Raw genomic sequence first — 18,251 nt, forward strand, 5'->3', positions numbered from 1 at the left:
CACCTATGGCATTTTCAGGGCCGATCGCTGGCGCCACAAGTATGCTAGCCTGCCGCATGCTCCTGTGAGATTTTTCATTCGCCAACAAGTCATTCAGGCACACCAGTGACTTCCGGCAGAACTATTCTGCTGTATACAATCCCAAACATACAGGATCTACCGTGGCTGCAATCTGGGGAAGATTCCCTCCTCAACTAGCATCAAAATCTTCCCAAACTGACAATTCGAAGTTAAAAACCTCCTGTAATTGACACTTGGTGGTGATTTTTTTGTGTGAGAAGTCTTTTTTTTTACTTGTATTTCAACTGAAATGAAGTGCCTTAGAGTCTCCAACTTCCTGTCCCTGTCCATAAGGCACCTCCCAGTGCTTTGTTCATCTCTAGTCACTTTTCATTTGGATTTGGAGCTGAAAGGATCACTCTTTGTGTCTGCTACATATCCTATTAGATTTAAGAACTTTGAATTTGAGATTTCATAAGTAAATTGAAAAACTGGTGTTGTTTGATTGGGGCCATGCGCGTGAATTTTATTTGTGCTTTTAATCCATGTTTTAAATTTATTGTGGTGGTTGGCCTGTTGTTTCAGTAGGGGCCTTGTGATTTATATGCATTTCATGTTTCTTCTTTTGTGAAGGAAAAATGTTTAAAAGTTTACTACATTTTCAACATGTTTCTTAATACATTTGAAATTTTGATTGAATATGTGGCCTATCAGTCTGCCAATCGACCTTCCAGCCAGCAGGCCCAGTGCTAGTCATGGGTGTATGAAACAACAGGTTCTGTGGTGTTTATAGCATTTATGCCATGGATGGATTTGGATTGAAATACACAATCTGCTTTTTTTGTAATATTTCATGTTTTTCTCATGCAAACAGTGTATAGTAGTCAGGACTAGTTGGAGTAACCCTTTGAAGGATGTGTCTTGTTGTAAAAAAAAATTAGCCCAATAATTTTAGTTTTTGGCATTGCTGAATTAATGATGTTTTACCATGCCTCCTTTGTCTGGCCCGTGTGTGTCTTTGCCACAGGCAAACCTTTGCCTTTGTTTCAGATGCCATGTGGCCACTATCCAGAGGCAATTTTGTATGCTCAGTGCACTGTCCCGGCCCAGGCCTGCATGTGCTGTTTGAATGTTTTACAGGCCTTGTTGTGACCAGGTGGTTGGTGGCTATTTTGTGCAGACACCCAGTGTGCTTTTGCCATAGGCATGCATGCGTTCTTTGTTCTATGCCTCCAACTTCTTGTTGTGACCATGTGGCTGGTGGCCATTTTGTGTAGGTAGCAGTGTGATTTGCCATAGGCCTCCATACGTTCTTTGTTGTAGGCCTCCAGCTTCTTGTTGTGACCATGTGGCAGGCGGCCATTTCATGTAGTGAGCCAGTGTGCTTTTCCCATAGGCTTGCATGCATTCATTGTTCTAGGCCTCCAGCTTCTTGTTGTGACCATGTGGCTGGAGGCCATTTTGTGTAAGCACTCAGTGTGCTTTTGCCATAGGCCTGCATGCGTTCTTTGTTCCATGCATCCAGCTACTTGTTGTGACCATGTGGCTGCCAACCATTTTGTCTAGGCAGCCAGTAGGCTTTTGCCATAAGCCTGCATGCATTCTTTGTTGTATGCCCCCAGCTTCTTGTTGTGCCTATGTGGCTGGTGGCCATTTTGTGTATCCAGCCAGTGTGCTGCTTTCCCTGTAGGCCTGCATGTCTTCTCCGTCTTCCCAATGAATGCCTTCCTGTTCAGTGTTGTTGTTGATGACAATATGGCACTGGATGGCAGCCATTTTGTGCGTCCAAACAAATTCAGCCCTTTTTACCATGGGCTGCATAGATGGTTGAGCAATGACATAGCAGTTTAATATTAACTTATTATTATATATTTGAGGACAACTTCACTTCTGTTTAATTAGTTACATTATTTCAATGTTATTTTAAAATTAATATGTAAATAATTTTTTCAATGTTTTAATTTTTTTCGGTATAATTTAAAATAAATAAATAAATCTTTGTTTATACCATTTCCCACTAAAACTTGTTTCAATCAAATCAACCCCATGTCTGTTATAGCTGCGCAACAGCATTCATTGTCTGGGGATTATTCCTTCCATTGTCATTTGTCTAGTGCACCTTCCTCAGAGTCAGTGCCATATCACACGTCATGAGTGACGTGGCCTCACATGCTGCACATAAAGCAAACAATTTCATCCATATGCTGTTGTTTTTGTTTTTGCTCTCTCTTATTCTTCCTGAGTGGTCAGTCACCATGAGAGTAGATATATTTACACTGTATTTTTAATCAAGGGAGTAACAGCAGTGACCTCCCAAATGATATTTTTTTGTTTGTGCTACTAATTGAACAACAACAATACCACGTTTTAGTGATGTCCATCTTGCTTCGTTTCATTTAGGGTCACGACAAAAAGACAACAGCAACAGACAACACCAGGTCACTCACAGTACTGCCAGAAAGAAGGCCTGTGCACTGCGTGACGTGTGAGTGACCTATATATCAGACATCTCTTCAACCTGTGAAGCTAAGTGCCACTGCTATCTACCAGCTTCAAGATGGCCCCAAAGAAAGGTGCCACTGCTAAGCCTAAAACTGCTACCAAGAAAGTAGCCAGTGGGAAGAAGGAGCTTACCACCACCACCACTGGTATGTCGTCCCAAATATTGTTTGGAAAACAAAAACTGTGCCTGCACACCGGCCTCTGGGGAACAAGCTGAGAGTAGCACCCGCAAATCAGTGGACCCACCCCAATCTAGGCCCAAGCCCATATCTGTCACAGAGGCAGTTAGTCTAATCAAGGCAATGCCAATGAGCAGTGATGTTGACATTGACTTATCTCTATCGCAAAGTAGTACCCAATCATTGCAGGAAACTCAAAGAAGTGAACAAAGACAGGAACAACAGCCACAACTACCAATAGTAGTTCCTCCTAAAGTAGGAGAAGTTCAAGAGATTGAGCTTCATGCTGAGGAAGTAGAGCAATCTGCTCCAGGAGATCCAGTGTCTTCCAGATCTTCAGCTACAAAACAGACAGTTAGTGGAGCATCATCTGCTTCTTCAAGCCCCCCTTGCGATGATCTAGACGGCACTTGGATCCCCCCTCAGTCTGAGAGTGAGACACGCCACGAGATGACTCAGATGAGGCTAGGGAAAAGGAAGGTTCCAGAAAGCCTTAGAGTTATGGAGGCATATGTAGAAGAGGAGGATGATGATGAGCCAGTCATCATGGATGTTAGTGGAGACCAGTGTTACCCCATACCAACTTCCCGAGGGGATGTGGAAGTGGCACCACAGATCCAACCACCGCCAGCTGCCATATTTGCAAAGTCCCAGCAGCGACCTACATCCACAACCACCTCAGTAGAAGTAGGTACTGCAGAGACAGAGACTCAAACATCAAAATGCCCACCTACTGCCAGTTTATCCGACATTGGCAGTGGCACCAGCAGCATCAGACAGTTGAACCCCCAGGATTACTTTTCTGTTTGCCAGTAGGAGGCGAAAATTACCATATGCTCCCTTTGCAGAGAAAGTGTTAGTCAGGGTAAGCTTAGTGCAAACTATGGTACCGGAGACCAAATGACCCATTTGAGAAAGCACCATGCGATCCGTTGGGAGGCACACCTTAGAGGCCCAAAACCTGCAAGCGTTGTTGGAGAAGGGGGTGAAAGCCGGCTGATCCAATCACAGGAAGAGGAAGACATGTGCATTACGCAAAGTAGCCGTCTCCCCAGCAGTGCAGTTGTATTGACCACTTCAGCAACATCGCAATGGCACAAGACTCAGGTTGAGATACCAAGGCAACAGAGGACAGTGACTGCCCCCTGAAAAGCACATTGAGGCTACCACCGCCTGGTCTCTAGAAGTCACCTGCAAAAGTGGCTTCAGTAAAGACAAAAGTTCAGGCTACTATTTCTGCCATGTTTAGGGCAGAGGGGCAGTATGAACACAACCACCCAACGGCATGTTTGTACAACGCAAAGCTGGCTAAAATGATAGCGCTGGACCCCCATCCTTTTTCTTTTGTTGAAGGGGTGGGTTTCTTGAATTTGTGACAGCCATCTGCCCAAAGTGGAAGGTTCCCAGCTAGTCCTATTTTGCCAGAGTTGCTGTTCCAACGCTACATCATGATGTGCTTGAATTGCTTCGACAAGTTTTGCAGCAGAGTGCTGTCCACAGATATGTGGACCAGTTGCCAAGCAACTGATTACATGTGCATCACTGCACACTAGATCTCTTTTGTGGGGGCTAGAGAAAGAATATTTGCAGTTGTTGACACTGCTGAGATTTTTAATGCTGCTCGAAAGCATGCCGCAGTAGCTATGTTGCAATGGAGAAATCCCATGCAGCTACAAACATTTTGGAAGACTTTAACAGCAAGGTATTTGAATGGCTGTGACCAACAGGACTTTAGATTGGATTTGTTGCTATGGACAGGTAAGCTTGCTATTATTTGGTCAAATGAGCTGTATCATAGAACACACAGTAATTATACAACATAATAATTTTAATTGCTACTCACCTAGCCCACAGCCTCAACCCCAAGTAGGTCCAGCAGGTCCAGCTCTGGTTCCAGGATGTCGGACCAGCAGTGTGTCAACCGCTGATGGGTGCAGCGGACACCAGAGCAGCGGTAAACTGCTCGATGCACCCTCGACCAGTCCTGCTGGCGCTCCTGCATCCCATACCCAGACCGAGACCTGCTGGCTGTTGCCAGGGTGGAGGGGAGATGGCACTGGATATAAAAAACCAGTGCGGCAGAGTTTTTATGCCGCTTCGTGGAGTTCCGTGTACTGGGGCTACGCGAACTCCGCCCAGGTTTAGTGGTGACAGCCTTCATCTCTTTGTGGAAGTTGCTCTTGGCGACTCTGGGTTGATTGGTGAGGGTGAGGATCAGCTGGGTTTTTTTTCGGTGTAGGAGACGGTGTTGAATTCATGCTTCCTAACAATGGCTGCAAGCGGGGCCATGTAGATGTTGAAGAGAGTGGGGCTCAGGGAGGAGCCCTGAGGCACTCCGCAGCTGATTTCTGTTGGCTTCGAGTAGAACGGTAGTAGCCTGACTGATGCAATCCAAGCCCTGAATATTGCCTGGGAACCCTAGACATTTCAGTACTTGGGGTCAAAATTTGCCACCTAGACAATGATTGTGTGGAACCTCCATAAGATGCTGTGATCACTGAAAAGTAGTGTTATGTCTGGCATATGCAGCACCTATGTATTATGGCAGGCATAGCGCTCACAAAAATTATCATCTTACCAAGGGTGCTTTACTTCTTTGGGAACCTCCTTAACTGGATCCTTCGGTCCTGGTTCTGCACTCTAAATACATTGATAAATGATTTAATATGGGATGGAGGCAGACTTGAGCTTTCCTACTTATTATACAGCATCCAACCAAGGAAGGTGGCTTAGGAGTGCCTGATTTTGAACATAGCACAGCCAGCCTGCAACTTTAGGAAATAGGATCCTTCAGAACACTGCAAAGGGAAGGTGCCCTGGGTCCAATGCCTACGTTGCTGTGTATAGCCTCATACCGCTGGCGGACATTTGCTAAGAAGACACAAAATTCCTACTGTAGGCCCCAGCACTACTGTTAGTTGACCTCCCTACACCGTGAGGAATTCACACATTAAGTAGATTAACTGCATGGACAGAGGCAGACCTACTCACACTAGGAGATTACTATGAAAAGGGTAGGCTGAAGAACCGGGAGACACTTGTTGCAGTGCCACTCAATTCCTGACATACTGGTCAGTGGCCCAAGAAATGTACCTGCTGTGTCAAGCACCAGAGACCTACCGCTGACACACGAGGTGCTGCAAATCCTTCTTATGTTCAGGAGCAGACACAGGCTAGCCTCTTGGCTTTATAAGTAAGCCCTACTGATGACTAGGATGGACCTATCACCACTCTGACAAAGATCCGAGGCAGGATAGGGTGAAGCTTTACGCTACAAGGAATGGTCTAGGGTACTTTAGCACACCCACATAGTGTCAAGAAACACCAGGTTCTGCTACACAGTTTAATTACCTAAACATGACCTACCTTATGCCCCATGAACTGAATAGAATTGAGGGTTTGGTGGATAGGGGGTTTCTAAGATGTCATAAACTGGATGCTGACCGCTATAGACTGCGTCCTATGAGGCAGGGATTCTGATAGGTGGTGCGGGAGTATTTTAGCGACCGGCGGCATGCTTGGGTGGGTGGTTGGGGTAGGGGGCCTCTGTTTGGGTGTTTCAGTAGTGGGGGGGAGGGGGTCGGGAGTTCTTTATGTTGATTCACAATATTGGACTGGACCACGCATAAAGACTAATTGAACTGTATACCAGGTTCCCTGTGGGGGGATGGCTGAGAATTAGTAATGTGCTCCTGAGATCCCTGGTAGAGCTCTTTTGCTTGCAGTCACCCTTGTGAGGTCGTTAAGACTGCTACTGTATACAATTGTACTGCATACTGATTTCCCATCTCATTCATCATGTTGCCCGTGGGCTTGTATGTATGCTTTTTAAAAATCAATAAAAGTCGGTTTTAAAAAAAAAAAATGGATGCTGACTTCATACACACAACCTGGTCTTGTCCCGCTATAGCTAATTTCTGGCAGGCAGTAATGAGGGGGTTAGAACGTACATTAGCTTGAACCAAGCTCCTGTAGTTGGAGATATGTCTCCTTAGCCTGTCTTCTATAACCAGAGCAATTGGAGAGTCCACAAGAATTTTGAACCAGGCCTTGGTACTGTCTTTGAAGTTTATGTGATGATCAACTTGGGGCCACCCCATTGCAGATGGAAGAGAAAGGTTGAATTTTAGGCGCTAGCGGAGGATTCCACTCTCAGGAGTGAAGAATGGAGAGGCCTGTGTGACCCCCTACCTGCAGATGACTGCTCAATGACCATGACAACCTATGTGAGAATACGTGATAATTGAATACGTCTTTTAATGATGACTTCCAAAATAGAAAAAGAAGTACAAACAGACACTGATTGCTGTATCCCTTATGCCCGATAGTAATCTGCAAGACGCAAGTACACTTGCTTGATGGCCATTTGATGTATGCCCGGATGTTTATAAGTTATATTTTATTATGCTTTAATTTCTCTCTTTATTCTGTATCTTTCTTTATTTTGTTTTCTTGACCTTCAGGGTATGAATTGATAATTGGGACTTGTAACTGTGAAACACAAATAGAGCACTGATGTGCTCTCAAGGACATATAATGTTCAATTTAGATATATTAAAAAACAAATAAAAATGCTTTTTTAAAGGTGCATCTTGGGGTACAATCAGTACCACCAAGGCCAGCCAGTGTATGTGGCTATTTCTGCCTGTCTATCTCTAACCTAGGACCAGTTCTGATCACAGGAACCAACAAGCAAAGCCAACTTGCAGATTACAGTTTACTGCTCTTGGCCATCCCCTAACAGGTTACTGCTACAATGGAAAGGCTTGGGTAGGACACACTTCCTGATGGCTGCTAAAGAAACACCTACGTACAGGTACTTGGGGCCTATCTGGACACTGTCTAAGCCCTTTCAGCACGCTCAAACCTGGGAGAAAAATACATACCAATACCAAGCCTTACAGTAAGGCAGAGGACCAAAGACTCATGTTTCATGTCGCCCCCATGCACAAACAAGGGTCCCTAACGTTTACAAGGGAAATGCAGGCAAATCATGATCTTCCTTCACTTGGGCAAATAATCCTGTTAGAAATGACTTGCTGAGCACACTCAGACCTTCTAGAGCACTCAAAGTAGTCTCACCACTACATTATCTCAGGGGTAATAACCTGATCCTTCATTTCAAGGTCTGTACCCAGAAAATTAACCCTTTCAGCATGTACACACTCCCACATCAAGAATAGCGCACTTTGTGCCATGCAGGAGTCTGCATGATCCAGGTCGCCTCTCTTTGGCATTGCAGGAAGCACCTCCAGGCCAGACATAGTATCATCATTGCTAGTATTCAGGTCTTCTCCTTTCCGGGCAGGAAATCTCTTGATCACTGGTCCTTCCACTGTGATTGACATCCACCTCTTAGTTTTTTTTTGGTTCTCTGCACCGTTATCTTAGAGTTGGTACCCTTATAGGCCTGAGAAGGGGCAACCAAGATGGTCCAAGCCAATAATACCCTGCCTGCCAGTGGTAGCTCACTAACAAGGATGCAAGATATAAATAAGCAGGGACACGCAGCTACCTACCTTTCTCTAGTCAATTATCCCACCCCACTATAGGGTGGTAATTTCCCCTGTCATCAGCATCCCATATCCTATAAATCTATCACTGTGGCAGTTATTTATCTGAGCTGGTGGTTGCAGATGGGCCTCACCAGCACTCTTTTTTGGGAACCAGCACTTATTTGTCCTCAGAAAACCTTGATCTAGAGCAAAGAAGATTAAAAATACACAAAAGGGGAAAGAAAGATTAAGCGAAAGATAGAAAAACAGTGACAAAGTGAAAGGTATGGAGAAAAAAGAAAAGAACCTGTGAGACAAAGAGGCAGCAAGTGTCTAGTGGTGGATGAAAGAAATATGATATGGAATCAATAATATGCAACTTTGGTATTCGGCACCCTGACCTTTGAGGGCACCGGCCACAGGCATCTGATTAAAACATTAGGCCAGTCATTCCACCACCAGGATCCAGCTGGTACAAGTCAGTGACATGGACCCTATTCACTCTTACCCCCTAGAACTACTTCCTGTAACTCTCCAGGATTACTAGCTTTCCTTCTGAAATCCAACATTCAAAAAGGGTTACTTCGTCCTCCCCTCTTGCTCTACCCTCTCCTTCTGGGCCCAATCCCCCTTCTGTGCAACACTAGCGGTCAATGTGGAATGCCTGTGAGTGAGTGTCTTCCTGGAGCATGAGGAGACCTTATAGATTCTGTACACAATGCTTGTTGGGTTTTATCCTCAAGCTCCTTTGTCCAAGACATAGCTTTACCCCTCCCAGTGTTTTGGTGCCAAACAAAGGGTATGGAGGCCTTTTGCCTATATTTATTGTATCTGGGGCTAGGATAGAAGTTGAAGAATGAGTGGCATCTTTTTGTCCTGACTTGCTCTCTCTTCCAGGGGAAATCCTTTCCTCTGATGGCACTTTGTCTGGGGTCCATAGAAGCTGCTCAGAAATACTCAGAATTCGGGAGCTCTCTTGCTTGTAAAAAGCTACGGCCCCATCTTTGGCATTTTGAAGACGTACTGATTCAGAGAATATCCCAGTAGAGTTGCTGACACTAGTATTTGGGACCCATTGGCACTTTGACCCATTCTGGCAGTTCTCTAGGTCTGTGGCCTTGTAGCTTCCCCAGTTTTTAAGTTCTGGAGAGCTTTGGCAATTTTTGTCACCTTTGACTTGGTTGGGGGACAACCTCTCCGCGCTGTCACCTGCAGCATAAGCCGCTTCATTGGCCCAAATACACCCAGGAGGGGGCTCAATCAATTGCTCCATCTCTAGAGGGGAAGTGCCCATTCAATTTCCTCCACTTTACCCTAGAATCCAGTTCAAGCAGCACTTTCTGCAGACCAAAACATCCACTGTAAGAATTTCAGCTGGTTGTGCTGGATGACTGGTATAATTTAGAAATTTGGACATAAGGCAGAATGAAAATACCTTAAATTACATAATAAAATCACATTTGACCCTGAGAGTGTCACGACCCCCAAAATCATAGTACCAGACAACACATCACAATATAAGGTGATATCACTTTTGGTAAAACAGGCCTGTTGGCTTTATCAAGAGTCCACCATATTACAAGAACCACAAACCACATGGTGTAAACACCATCATTTTGTGTGTAATTACAGTAATCCATAATTAACCATGGGTAAGAGCATTTTGGTTCTTCTTGAAGGACACAAAAGCTCCTGTCATGCCCAGCAGCCAAACCGCTTCTGGGAAGAGCCGCAGCATTGACAGGAAAGATGCCCTGATGAGCTTGAGGAGGCAGTCGAGGCAGTCAAGGCTGCGTAAAGGAATCTGAAGAAAAGGGATCGTAAACCAGCGGGTGCTAGCGGCGGGTGATGAAAAGGCACCTGAGAGCTGAGGAGATGAGAAGCCCACTGCTCAGTAAATGAGCAAGCAAAGTTGAGAGCTAGAGCCGGCATAGGTCAGAGGGCGTGGCCTCAGGTGTGGCAACTCAGGAGGGGTGCGTTAGGTACCCTCGGGAGCGCTGTGAGTGTCTGGGAAAACACAGAAGTGGCAGCCTAGGTTCGGGTGCGGCTTGCGGCTGCTCAGCACGAATGTAACGGCTGAGATATAAACTGCTCTTGGATTCCCTGAAATTTGTAAATTGGTCACAGTATCTTGCACTATTCAAAGGGGAAATAAAAATGAATGTGAAGTATTAAGTAGTGTGTGCGCAATAAATCTTCCAGTCTCATTCATTTAAAAAGTTCTACCAATAAGCAACAATCTCTAAAACAGGCCTCCCAACATTGTCAACACATAGCACATTTGTCAACATTGAGCAGTACAAAAAAATCATGCCAGTCATTGTGAATTGTTGGTAGTATAATGCTATATCTTGCATCAGGTGAATATGAGGGCCAGTTAAACATCAGTGAAGTAAGATTCAACATCATCATTTTACGCTAACACTAGATTGTGGATTCCGCAGCTCTGCACTGACTATGTCACAATCGTCTCTAAGTTATCTATATTGACTATGAAATAAACCAAGGTGAATTTCAGATGCTCTATATTGTGAGTATTGCAGGCTGATACAGGTGTAAGCAATACAGGCCCATGGCCGCAAGGTATCTTCAGGGCACACGCAACACCAAAGCTATGTTCTTTAGATAGAAAATCTTAGTCTAGGGTCTGCAATCAATCTCCTTCGAAAGTGAAGAGATTGAAATAGGTTTAAATCTATTTACAGTGATCAAAAGAAACCCTAATTACTCAATGAGATTTGAATCTGTGAGTATTGACTTACTTTCCTCCTTCATCAAGGAACATCCAATCTGAATGCTTAGAATCAATTTGAATCCCATTTGCCCTGGGAAGCGCATGGCATCAAATCTATTTGCCTCGGTCATGTCTACTTATCTCATTGTTTAATGGATATAACCAGCCAATGTCCAATTAGTTATCATGGTTTGTTAGATTAGAAAAGAAAAATCCATAGAAGAGTAAACATATGAGATGCTTGGGAGTCTTAGTGTCATGGGAAATAGAAAAGCTGAAGCAAAATATATAATAAATACTTCTCTGTAAATAGATTTTCTTGTCCAGAATTCAAAAAGGTTTGACTGAAGAAAATTGAGGAATGCTTGATTTTCTGAGCTGTTTGGTGACGTTGAAGCGAGCTTGATTCCACATTTAAAACAAGGAAAATCTGAAGGAAAATGCTTTTGCTTCACAGTCAATGATAATCACACTGGGTCAGGTGTTGGCCGGCCTAACAGTTAAATCTGCACCTGTTTTCCAGATAACTACAATGAATATGTCTGAGGACAACTTGCATGTAATAATTTTTTGTCCACAAAGCATAGGTCATTTTATTGCTATTGTTTAACCCAGGGCGGAGCTGGCGTAGTGCCACTACGCGGAGTTCCACAGAGTTGGGAAAAAACTCAGTGGAACTCCGCTCCGCTCCCCGCCTCCACCCCCCCTAATAAAAAATACTAAAACACACATTTAAAAAGAAAAAAGGCACTTACCTGTACTGTGGCTTCTCCGGGCTGCCCTTCTCCTCCTCGCCGTGGTCCCTCTCCTGCAAACCCCTACATCCGACGTACGTCTTGCAGAACTGCCCGGAGACACTACAGTACAGGTAAGTACCTTTATTCTTTTTAAAAGTGGGGAGCCTTTTTTTTGTCAGGGGGGTGGCTGGCTAACTCCGCTCCGCTGCGGATGCGGAGTTTTGCCTAAACTGTGCGTTCTCAGTGGAGCGCAGACTAAACAAAACTCTGCACACTCTGCCGACGGAGCGGAGTTCTCTGCCCGCCCTTACTATTGTTTTGAATTTTTAAAATGTACACAATGCATTTCCAGTTATTCATTTATTCAGTTTTAGTGGCTATTGTTTGCATATTTGTTGGCCAGTCTAAAACCTCGGATAGATTGTCCTGCTAGGTGATGTGTGATAGCATATGGAGGACCCGACTGGATCATGTGCAAAAGAGTTAGGTTGCCTATGATATAGGTAAGCACACATAGAATAATGAATATCAAATGCAAGTGAGTATATGCATATATAAACTAGAAATAGGGACACCGTGGTGGGCTTGCTCACCAATATGTGGCCGTGTAATTAATTGGTTGTGTTTTTGCAGTTTGTCACTTATTTTAAATGAGATATTCTTCATGGCTGAATAGAGTTTACGAAAATGGCTTGACTAAAATCAAGACCACTGGAATTATGCGGCAGTAGAGGGACAAATTATGCGTCAGGGTTGAGTAAATTATGAAAAGGTGAATTATGCGACGTAATGCAGCACATTTTTTTATTAGTATTACTTTATTATTTTGTACTTTTAACACTTGTTAACACTACACAGGCATTGGGTGCACCTCATTAGTACCAGTTTAATACCCAAATACAGCAATAAGCAAAAGAAAGGTGACCAGTCAACCTTTGCAAAAGGCCTTCCACTGCACGACAACACATGCGGCTGTGTTGATAGTAACTTTTAAACCGTTTGAGGTAGAAACAAAAAAAAATGTAATCTGCTGATTATGCAGCAGATGATGCACTATGTGGCAAATGCGGCAATTCTATAATTATGCTAAAACCGCCGCGGCCGCACAATCGCATGATTCCAGTGGCCCTGACTAAAATATCCATATGTCACCTTTGTGTGCTCAGTCCCTATCCATAGTCCATATCATATGGCATTATATGGACCATATGGATGATGCGCGATTAGAGGGACTTCTGATTACAATTTTTTGTTTTGACTAATAAATAAACTAATAAATAAATACGCACTATTTTCTCTTCTGTGTGTAATTCTTATAGGTGTGGTTCGTTAGAAACGATCTCTAGCAGCACTATCGATACATTATTATGTATGAGGTGGTGCCTGGTGTTCCACACATACATGTGGCACCCCACCTGCCGCCATCATTTGTCAAAGATAATCGCCCCTCTAGACAAGCTCAAGAACAATTTGTCTTATCGAAAAATAATGTTATGATAAATAAGATGTGTGCAGCAGATCAATCTTGCTAATGGTTGCCTTGAAGCACCACCGCCATGGATCCAGTTTGTAATTGGCTCCGAATTACTCGCTATTACCTCTTCCATACCTTTCCTATTATCATTGTGTTTTTTTCTCCATTTCACGAACCCTCCTGCTAGGAGCGGAATGGAAAATGTAAGGCCGCAGAAAGCGCGTCTCCCTCCCCCACGCGACGGCGCGCGCCCCCTGGCCAATGTATTCTGTCGCCTCGGAGCGCGCGCTGGCAGGATCCATTGGTAGGCGCGCGCACCAGCAGCAGTCTCGTTGCCCCGCCTAACAAATGGTGCCTTTGGATAGTCTGTGACTGAAAGTCGCTTTTGGCTGTCAAGGCACCTGTGTTCCCCCCACGTGCCTTATCGTGTTTACTACCTGCAGGAACGCTGGCGGATCGCCCCGCGACTGGAGGTTAATTCACTTTTGAGCAACAGGCCATTTTTCTTCATCCATTGCGCTCTTGCGTGCAGCAGAATTATTTTCTACCCTTTAAATAGCGAGTTACAATCCCACCGACTCGGTGATGGGGACCTCGAGGCTTTCGAAGCAGTGTTTGCTTTTCTACCAGTGCCCTGTACCTTTCTCCACTACGCTGCTCATCAGTGACACTTATGCATATCGTTTATGCTTCTATTAAAAACAGAATCTGCAAGAATTATCATTAATCATGTGCTTCCCGGCTCATTAGCACAGTTATTTAGGGGCATATTTACAAGCAGGCGATAAAAAATTATCGCCGCTTTTGCGGCCGTTTTCGGCCGAAAAGCGGCGATAATGTTATCGCCTAATTAGCAAGGCCACGCTAACGCGTGAAACCTTGCATTAACGCCCAGCTATGCATCTTTAATGAGATGCAAAGTGGGCGTTCCTGACCTTACATGACCAGAGAAATGTCGCTAAGCGACATTTCTCCTATTATCAATGAAGCATGGCATCAGGAAAAGTAGCAATAACCTCAGTTATCGCTACTTTCCTTACGCCTGCTTCAGGACTGACTTAGCCATGATATCCTATGGAAGGTAGATATCATGGCTAAGTTTGTGAGTCCCTATCAGCAAGCTAACGCCACATTGCGTGAGATTATCGCTGGGTTTCCTTCGATAATCTCACGTTAGGCAGTTAGCGTGAGGATTTTTATCGCTGAGGAGATAAGCGTTGCTAATAGCACGCTATCTCAGCGATAAAAATCCACGTTACCCGGCGATAATTATCGTCACGCTAAGAGCGCTGAGCGATAATTATCGCCGGGGGTTGCTGATATGCCCCATAGTTTCTTCACGTCACGATCATTACAAATATTGCCGCGTTGTATTATTTATAACTTCACTTTTGTTTTATTTTGTGTGCTCTTTACTGGTGCACAGAATTATACCGCATTTTTGTGCATAGTTCATTCATACAGCTCGGAAAAGGAAGATACGGTGATAGGGTGACGTTAACAGTGTCTAAGTTACCGATAGTAGTGATTTCACCTGCAGATTGCGAGCTGCAAGAGTTGTTAGGCCGGGCCAGATACAGCTTTAATGATCTGTCAGATCTCATGTGATAGACAAAAATACAGAGAGCAGCTTTGTGTCTGACGCCTTCATCTATATCTTGATACAATGATGTCACACGTTGGATCAACCACCAGCAGAATTTCCTAGTTACACCTTGCAGTCATTTCATTGTATATGACTCCGCCTGTGGAGGGCATTATTTTAATGCATGGACTGCAGTGCGAAGTGTCTACGCACTGCCACGGGAGACCATTGTTATGTATGTGTCAAAGCAAGTGAGCAGCGTTACCTGTGCCCACCAGGGCCTCCTCCCAGCATACCCAGAGGCCATCTCTACCTTAGGGGCATATTATCAAAACAGGTGATAAAATTATCGCCGCTTTAGCGGCAGAAAACTGTCAATAAAACGGCGATAATGGGCTTGATAAGATGCTCTATGGAATTCCAATTGAAGCCCATGTTAGATTTCCTTCACATCTAACATGGGCTTCAATTGGAATTCCATAGAGCATATTATCAAGCCCATTATTGCTGTTTTAGCGGCAGTTTTCTGCCGCTAAAGCGGCGATAATTTTATCGTTAGCAGAAGCGCAACTAGAGCCATATTTCGGGGGGGGGGGGCTAAGAAAAAATGTCGGGGGGGGGCTGAATCTTTAAGCAATAGGCAGAGTGGAGCTGCAGGGGCTCTTAGAAGGGGCGAAACAACAGCGAGGCCTCATTAACATGCAAATGGTCTTTTAAAGACCTGTGAAGTGCACGGGTGCGGCTGTGTGGGTGCCCGGGAAGCTGTCTCATCCCGGGCTGCCACACACAACGGGGGGGCTGCAGCCCTTTGAGTCCAATGGGTGTTGCGCGCCTGATCGTTAGTGTCTAGCCATAGTGACTATACTCCCACCCGACCACCACCTTTGTAAAGCAGCAGTGGAAAGACATTCTTTGTATTGTGTTTATTCACTATTCAGTATCTCAGTGGTCTTTGCTACTCTCTTCGTTTCCACTGACTAAGAGTTCAGAAGAAATAGTACTAGCTGTTAAGACAGTATTTAGTAGATAAGGGGAACCATGAGCAGATAGAAAGGCGCCACGTCATGAATCCGTAGGATGGAGAGTTCCATTCTACACTGTGTAAATAAATTAGTAAGGTGAATGGGATATGAGTAAATCTGCACCACACGTGTGAGTAAATAAAAAAGCGTGTAAAGGTAAGATTTACTCACAGCCGATATGGCCATATCTGTATCTAGGTCACATCTCCTGATTCCAGCCTCACAAAGGGGCATATCATCAAGGAGGTGATATAAAATTATCGCCGCTTTTGCGTCCGTTTTCGGACGAAAAGCGGCGATAATTTTATCGCCTTATCAGCAAGTTCACGCGATCGCGTGAATCCTTGCATTAGCTCCCTTTCCTGTAACGCCCACCTTTGCATCTCTAATGAGATGCAAAGTGGGCGTTCTGTCCCAAAATAACTGGAGAAGTGTCGCTATCCGACATTTTTCCAATTATCAATGGGCCCGCTAACAGGCATAGCGATAAGAAAAGTAGCATTAACCTTGGTTATCGCTTCTTTCCTCACGCCTGCTTTTAGTTTGACTTAGCCATTATATCCAATGTAAGGTGGATATCATGGCTAAGTCTGTCCTGCCCTATCAACAAGCTATTGCCAAACTTTGTGAGATTATCGCTGGATTTCTGGATTATCGCTGGATTTATCGCTGGATCTCACATTTGGCAGTTTTATCGCTTTTGAGATAAGCGTTGCGAATAGCACGCTATCTCAGCGATAAAATTCCACGTTACCCGGCGATAATTATACTAATGCTAAGTGCGCTTAGCGATAATTATCGCCGGTCCTTGATGATATGCCCCAGAATGTTCCATTGGGACATTATTACAGGCTGGTGAAATGCTTTATGCTATGGAATGGTACAAAACAGACATATTGGTGCTGGTTGAGGTAAGGCAAACTCCCTTTGTAAAATTTACAGAAGAGGTGCAAGAGAAAGAGTTAGAAAGTAGAGCGCTTTGTTTATTTTCCTACTACAATAAGTTCACTGTCCCTTAGTAGAGATCTCAAATGATGCACTGTTTACCTAGAACAACAAACAAGATACAGTACAAACCTGGCTCAATGACACTAACTGACAGCTTTAAACCCCAACTCCCACTGAATGTCAAATCACTTGGATTCACCCTGGACATCAACTTGTCCCTCAAGGAGCGCATTTAAAAAAAACCCACAAAGACCGCATAGTACCACTAGTACCAGCTCTCTTTTCTAAAGAAAGTCAAATTGTATCTTTTATATAACGACTTCAGAACTGTTGTTCAAGCCCTTGTACTCTAGCATCTTGATGGTAGTAATGCCCTACTCCATGGACTCCCAGACTCAGGGCCTGTAAATTAATTGTTATTAGTGGGCCTGCAGCACTTATTGTGTGTAGTAAAGTGCCTCTTTTTGAATGATTGCCCCCCACTTTTTTGCCAAATGTTGATGCTCCTTGACTAAGTGTGCCATGGGTTCCTGCCAACCAGGTACCCTATGTTCTTTCCCTAAATCTGTACTGTTGCACACCCAAATTGGCAACTCTCTGACCACATATAAGTCCCTTGTAAAAGGTACCCTGGGTACCAAGGGCACTGTAACCAAGGATGGCCTCTAAGGGCTATAGCACTTATTGTGCCACCCTTGGAGGCCCTGGACCTTTACACCCACACAATGCCTTTGCAGGCTGAGTTTTTTGGTGCTGAGCAAAGTGAAGTGTCGACATAGCACACATCCCTGTGGGTCATGCCTACAACCCACTGACATGGCATAGGTAAGGCACCCCTCTAGCTGGGTGAACCATACCACTGGTGAGGGTACAGATGCATGAGTCCTGTACCCCTACAGTGTCTTAGTCCATTCTTAGGCATTGTAAGTGCACTAATTCCATAAAGAGTATATGGTCTGGGAGTTTGTAATTACGAAATCCACAGCACCATAATGGCTTTACTGAAAATTGGGAAGTTTGATATCAAATGTCTCAGCACATTAAACCCACACTGATGCCAGTGTGGGATTTAATGCAAAATGCACTCAGAGGGCATTCTAGAGATGTCCCCTGAAAAACGACCTGACTCTAGTGTCCTGGCTGATTGGCTGCTCGCCAGCTGCCACCACCCTACATGTTTCTGGACCACTGGGTCGAGAACCTGCCTTCCTCGGGGTCCTGAAACAAGCACATCCTGGGTTGAGGTGCCAAGCCTCCTCTCCCAGGATGGGCAGGGTCCACAAAGGGGAAGCTTGTCGCCTTTGTAAGCTGACCCATCCATTTGCAGCTTCCAGCAACTGTCCCCCAACGGTTCTGACCCCCACTTGGGGCGGGAAAATTGGTGGGAAAACCAAGATAGGAGAAGAGGTGTGCCCATCTTTGCCAAACTCACTCCTCAGGTGGGGAAGCAAGGTGAAGCACAACTCTCAGTCCCAGCCATCTTGAAGAAGGCGGACCCAGCCAACCAGTGTGAGGTTTATGCCCCCTCCCACTGGGGGGTGGCATAATAGGGGGTTTACCCACCCCAAGGAAGGG

This window comes from Triturus cristatus, chromosome 10, assembly GCF_964204655.1.
Source record: "Triturus cristatus chromosome 10, aTriCri1.1, whole genome shotgun sequence".
Lineage (NCBI taxonomy): Eukaryota > Metazoa > Chordata > Amphibia > Caudata > Salamandridae > Triturus > Triturus cristatus.